Below are 6,104 nucleotides of genomic sequence, written 5' to 3' on the forward strand. Positions count from 1 at the left end.
ATACCATCAGTTTGTGGCCTCAAGCTCAAGCGCACTTGGGTTATTTAGCAGGAATATGATCTACTACACACCAGCAAGGCCATCTTTGAATGGCTTAAAAAAAGACACAAATAAAAGGTTTTGGAGTGGCCTAGTCAAAGTTCAGACTGACATCAGATTGAGATAGTGTGACATGACCTTAAACAGGCCGTTCATGCTGGACAATCCCAGTGTGGCTGAATTGAACAATTCTGCAAAGAAGAGTGAGCCGAGGAATCGTAAACATTTGCTAGCTGTTGCTAAAAACGGGTGGCACAACCAGTTTTTAGGTTTAGGGGCCATGACTTTGTCACACAGAAAACTGCACTTTGTATTTACTTAGGTTATCTTAACCTTGCTCTTTTTGATGATCTGAAACGTTTAAGTGTGACAAATATGCAAAAAAGTAAAAAAAAAAAAAAAAATCTTAATCAGTTCACTTTATTTAGCATCCATGTAAACAGTGCATTAGAGGTAACCAGTCAGAATGACTTTGAAACATCTCAGCTGTAAGTATAGTTATTTTTAACATAATGAATAAGAAATGAGTAAACAGTTAACTGAGAATAAAGGCAGTAAAGGACAGAAACAACTAGATGCTAGAGAGTAAGATGCACAACTTCCATCTCCTAGAAATTCCCCCCAAAGGCGCCTGCTTTTAAAAGATGATATGATTTTATTTATACATTTTAAAGTAAATGTTTTTGCCCTTTGACTGGAAAAGATAAATTCCCTTCACCCTCATAGCCTGGTGGGAAAATGCAAAGATAAAAAAGGACAAATATCTTTGAATATGTGTTTTCTCGTTCAAAAGAAGAGCCTAAGGAAGGAGTCATCGTGTTCATGGTACTGCCACTCTAGTACGACACGCTCCCAGCTTCATTAATAAACTGTCAGGCCTCAGATTAATTGCAAACTTCCACAAATTCAGGTGCAGCGGCATGGACACATTCAGATCAGTGAGGCACAAAAGGAGCTGAATGAAAACGGCGTTAACCTTAACGGGATCAGCGGTGTATGTAAATATTCGGCGTGTTGTAGGGTAATCGCATGGGCCTCTGCGGCGTGCTTTGACAGACAGGTGAATGTGTCTGAGAGAGCGCTCTTTTATTCTTCTCAGGGTGGGTACAATGGGGGTAGTTGTTGGCATTATTCCAGCGATTCGGTGTGTGTGGAGGCAACACAATGGACGAGCAGAGCGGCAGACTGTTGGGGTGCACGGACGACACCGTAACATCCTGCAGACACACAAGCATGCATGGAAACCAGGGTTAATACGGGGGGAGAAACGTGCATAATCTGCTTTTACGCATGCAGAATACTCGAGTAAGGGCAGTGACATGACGTGACATAACACCACTGACTGACATGATGAATGCTTCATGGGTATGCAGTCCTGTATGAAGCAATGCACAAACCTGCATGAAAATTATATATAATACTTGTGCATATATGGGTGATTCGACTGTGGTAGGGAAAAAAAACACATTTGTTTTTTTTCATTTTTGTCACACTTACTTGACACCAAAAGGAACACACAAGAAATTAATAATAGATCAACAGTTATTTTTATCATACAAACATGGCCTTTATGTATGCTTTTTGCTAGACTTCAACTGTCCCTGGGTCGGTTTTCGGGCATTCAGTCCCTCTTAATATTGAATTTAGTTTTGTCCTAATACTATCTCTGTAGACAAAGGGCATATAAGTGCAGATTTTAATTAAATGTATGATGTAATGTAAGATATATCAGTATTAATGTCATTTTTTGTTCATTAAAAGAACACCTGCCCCTTCACAGTCATTTCCACTACCCACCACAAAATGTAAATTTTGGAAGTTTTTTCAGGGTTTGTGTACTTGAAACCAGAGCAGTAGTCACAGGGGCATAGCTGGGGATTTTGGGCCGCCTGAAAGAAAATTACCCGGGGCCCCCGTAGCTGGCAAGCCAAACAAAAATGTTGGTTGTTTTTTTGGATATCTATAATTTTAATGTATTTTTGAGTTTCCCTTCATTAATGAGCAATATTTTACTGTGGTTAAAGTAAATTATTGTAAATGAGATTATTGATCTCAATAACGTTTTTCTGTTTAAATAAACTTGAACTAAATAAATAAAACATTAAAAATGCTTACAATACTGCATAATGTATTTTTCACCTCTATTTTTATGCATTTACACTGATGTACTTTAGAAAATAACAATACGCCAGGCTCTCTCATGTCTGAACAAGAACGCCAACCATTCGATTTTATCGCTTCTTGTTTTTTTACGAAATTGGCATCAAGAAGCTTTTGATAAAGTAATGACACCAATTACAGATAAGAAAATAAAAACCATTAAAAACACACCTTTTATTCCAGGTTTCTCAAGGGCCCCCTGCCTACAGTGGTCCCAGGTAATCAGTTCCCTCTGTTCCCTTTGTGCTATGCCCATGAATACACGTGACAGGGAGGTACATGGCTGCTTGGAGCATTGACATAATATATGTAGACGCCGCATTGGCCAGTAGGCCGTACGTCAACGCTGCCGCCATTTTGCCTCACTCCTGTGCTGCATGGGGCTGACAAGATCGCATGGAATAACATTTCAAACAATAACAAAACCCTTCATCCCCTGTATACTTGCATTTGGAACGGTCTTGCCTCTGGCAATATGGCGGGCATGTTGACGTATAGCAGTAGCGGGCAAACACAGTCAATGAGATGTCTATGTAAATAACATCTATGGCTTGGAGAGCAGAGTCATGCTGTGTTCCATTAGCCTCAGAATTCAGAGAAGGGACTTGGCATGATGTTACACCTGAGTTGAGTACAGGCCACATTTTTGATGACATCAACTCCAAATTTCCGAGTAACAAGGACAAATCAACCACGGCATTAGCTTCATGGAAGGAACTGAAATAAGAAAGAAACCAAGGTTAGTCTGGATAAATAAAGAATATGTTTATTGGTCGTCATTTCCAAACAGCTCCTATTTTCTTTGTATGTACAAATAATGAGAAAAATAGAATTTTATACAGTGTATGTTGTGTATATTCAATGCTGACTCTAAAATAGAGATAAGCATGCTGATATATCATGAATTTAAAAAAAAAAAAAAAAGTGACATATTGTCATCTCAACAACAGTCATTTCCATCCATAGGAAGGACATATTGTGATGGAAATGACACCAGGGTTGTAAAAGGATTTCATTTGGCTTGTATCACTGACAATACTGTATATGAAATTAATTAATTATATAAAAAATTTTATTTACTAATTTGTGTTGTGCCTCATGGCAGCTGCATCCTCGCTGCTCTGCAATAAAGACGCCTGATGGCATGATCCTGACTAAGGAGTCAGACATCAAGGAATGATGGTCTGGCTACTTTAAGGAGTATCGAGCAGATCTTCCAGTCATGAGCCCCAATAGATGCTGCTGTAGCTGTGACCCACCAACTGCTGAGAAGACTCGACAGGCTGAGATGCTTCCCTCTGTGGCTGCATGCTCTCATGTTCTCTTTATGGAGGACAGGCATCATCCCTGACAACTAGAAGAGGGGCTTTGTTGTCCCGATCTGAAAGGGAAAGGGTGATGTGCGTGCGTCTACCAACTGCAAGGTCCTTGCACTGATACTGCTGAGCAGGGTCCGTGATCTGCTGCTCCAACACCATGGGCCTGAACAGTCGGGCTAAGAGGTCTATGGTAGAACGCATCACAGAGTACTTAGGGTAATCAATTGAAGGTTGCTTGCAGAGTGTTGTGAAGGGTGGCGGCTCCACCTCTGAGGCCCAGTCCACACGGAGACGAATTCAGGAGTATATGCAAAAGTTTTTTGTTGTATAGGCATTTAATCCCCACGGAAACGGCGTTTCGGGTGGCCGTAAGTGCTACTTTTTGGAACATGGCCCCAGAGTGAAAAAATCTGTATAAGCCTACCGTTTTGTCTCCGTGTGGACAGCCAACCGTATCTTTCTTGAAACAATTACGTCATAAATAGCACAGCCCACTTAAGCAGCATGCACAGGTCCAGCCAAAACAACAATGGCAGGTTAGAGGGTTGTGTCTGTGCTGCAGAAGCTACTGAGCTTATTATGGCTTTTACAGCAAAATCTGATGCTCCTTTACTACCACCAAGACCAGCAAATGGTCATGGAGAACAGCATGCATCTGATGTTCTTAGATCCTCTTAGATGTTCTGTAATCTTCTACTCTCTTTTGGTGCATTTCCGTGGCAGCATTACAGTGCCACTTACAGGCTTGGCATATATACTACAGCATTTTCAGTGGTTCTCTGCTTATGGACAATTCCTGAAACATGTTTTCCATTCGTTTTGTTTTTGTCTCGGTGTGGACAAGGCCTGGCTTCTTCCAAGCTGCCTCCAGGGCGAGGCAGGGGTGTGTCTGAGCTCATACGCTTACCTGTTTGAACTGGATAATGGGGTGGTTAATAGGGGCAGCGAACTGTGTCATTTGGCGATGTCCAGATCATTGATGTAGACTTTGCTGATCATGCTGTGATCCTTGCAGCGACTGTAGATTTCCTTGTGGGGGCTCTTAGCTTGCTGAGTGAGGAGGCTGGAGCATTGGGACTGAGGGTCTCCTGGGCCAAAATAAAGATCCAGACATCTTAGGATGCCATGGATGCTGCCCTTGAATCTGTGTCTGTGAATGGTGAGAGTGTGTAAGTCATGGAGCAGTTCACCTACCGTGGCAGTGTAATCCATTGATTGCTGCCTACAAGGCTGAGATCAATCGCAGACTTGGACCCGAGCATGGGGTGATGTGTTCCCTGAGCAAGACAGAGTGGTGTTCCCAGTACCTGAGCATGGGGGTGAAAGTCAGAGTCTTTCAGTCCTTGGTGGTTCTGGTCTTACCATACTCTTGTGAGACCTGGATGTCTACTGATGGCCAAAGGCGCCAACCGGATTCCTTTGGGACAATTTCTCTTTGGGGCATCTTCAGCTATCGTTCTGTCTAATGTTGACGTGCTCAGGAGAGCTGGTCAATGGGAAGGGTCATGATACGGGAACGGCAGCTGCACTTTTACAGGCACCTGGCGCACTTTCCCAGGTCTGATCACCACATACTGGATGCTCAAGACCTGACAGGTTGATCCAGACACCGGGTTGATGCTGGCTGGGAGGATACCTAAGAGATGGGGCATGGGCTTGGCACAGGCCTGGAGGATGGCCATCAGGAGGCCAGAGCAGTAAAGGTCCAACGTTGACGCTTCAGTATGAGTCTGGTTTTGCTCCAGGTTTCTTCCCATTAAAAAAAAGTTTTCCTTTGCCAAAGAAACTTTGGTAATTGTTGTTTAGTGGCATGCTCATGGTGGATTATGTTTGGTCTTCATAATGATATAACAAAGAGTACAGTCTAAAACTTCCCTTTTTGTAAAGTGTCTTGAGATTACCTTGGTTATGAGTTGGAGTTTCATTTTCACTTTTATGAGTGGGGAATGGTGTATATGCAATAAATGGAGGGGATGACATTTCTGTTAGAACGGTTATATTCATCATTTCTCAAACATAAACATAATTGTATTGGAAAAAAACATACAATAAGACTAATACATGCAAGTGTATAGTATAATAATAGAAAACAAAGGACAGGTATTTCACATATAAGAAACCATAAGAAACCATACAAAGCTCTTAATTGCTGTTTGTTCCATTGATGTGAATTCCACAAGCAAACAAATAGATGACAAAAGAACAAAAGCGAGAAAACAACTCGATTTCAGCCGGTTGAAAAGTTCCAGAACTGCAAACTGAAGGTGTATTAATTAAGAACGCATTGTTAAAAGCAATTAAAACCTTCACAGTGAAAATAAAGAAAATAGAAAAATCATGCAACACAAGTGAGACAAAGATGGACTGTTACAACCTCTGCCTCTGTCTTAATTAAAGGGAACTGCAACTCACACATGCTCACAAAACACCTTTGGAAGTGTCTTAATTGGGGAATGATTGAACTCGTCTTTTCTTCCTTGTTTATTCTTTAGTAGACAATTAGCGGCTCATAATCCACGGCAAAGTGATTATTACTTCTCCTCTTGTTTTCTTCATGGAGGAAAAAAAAAAAAATCCTAAAAAGCT

Source organism: Cheilinus undulatus, linkage group 17 (assembly GCF_018320785.1).
Source record: "Cheilinus undulatus linkage group 17, ASM1832078v1, whole genome shotgun sequence".
Classification (NCBI taxonomy): domain Eukaryota; kingdom Metazoa; phylum Chordata; class Actinopteri; order Labriformes; family Labridae; genus Cheilinus; species Cheilinus undulatus.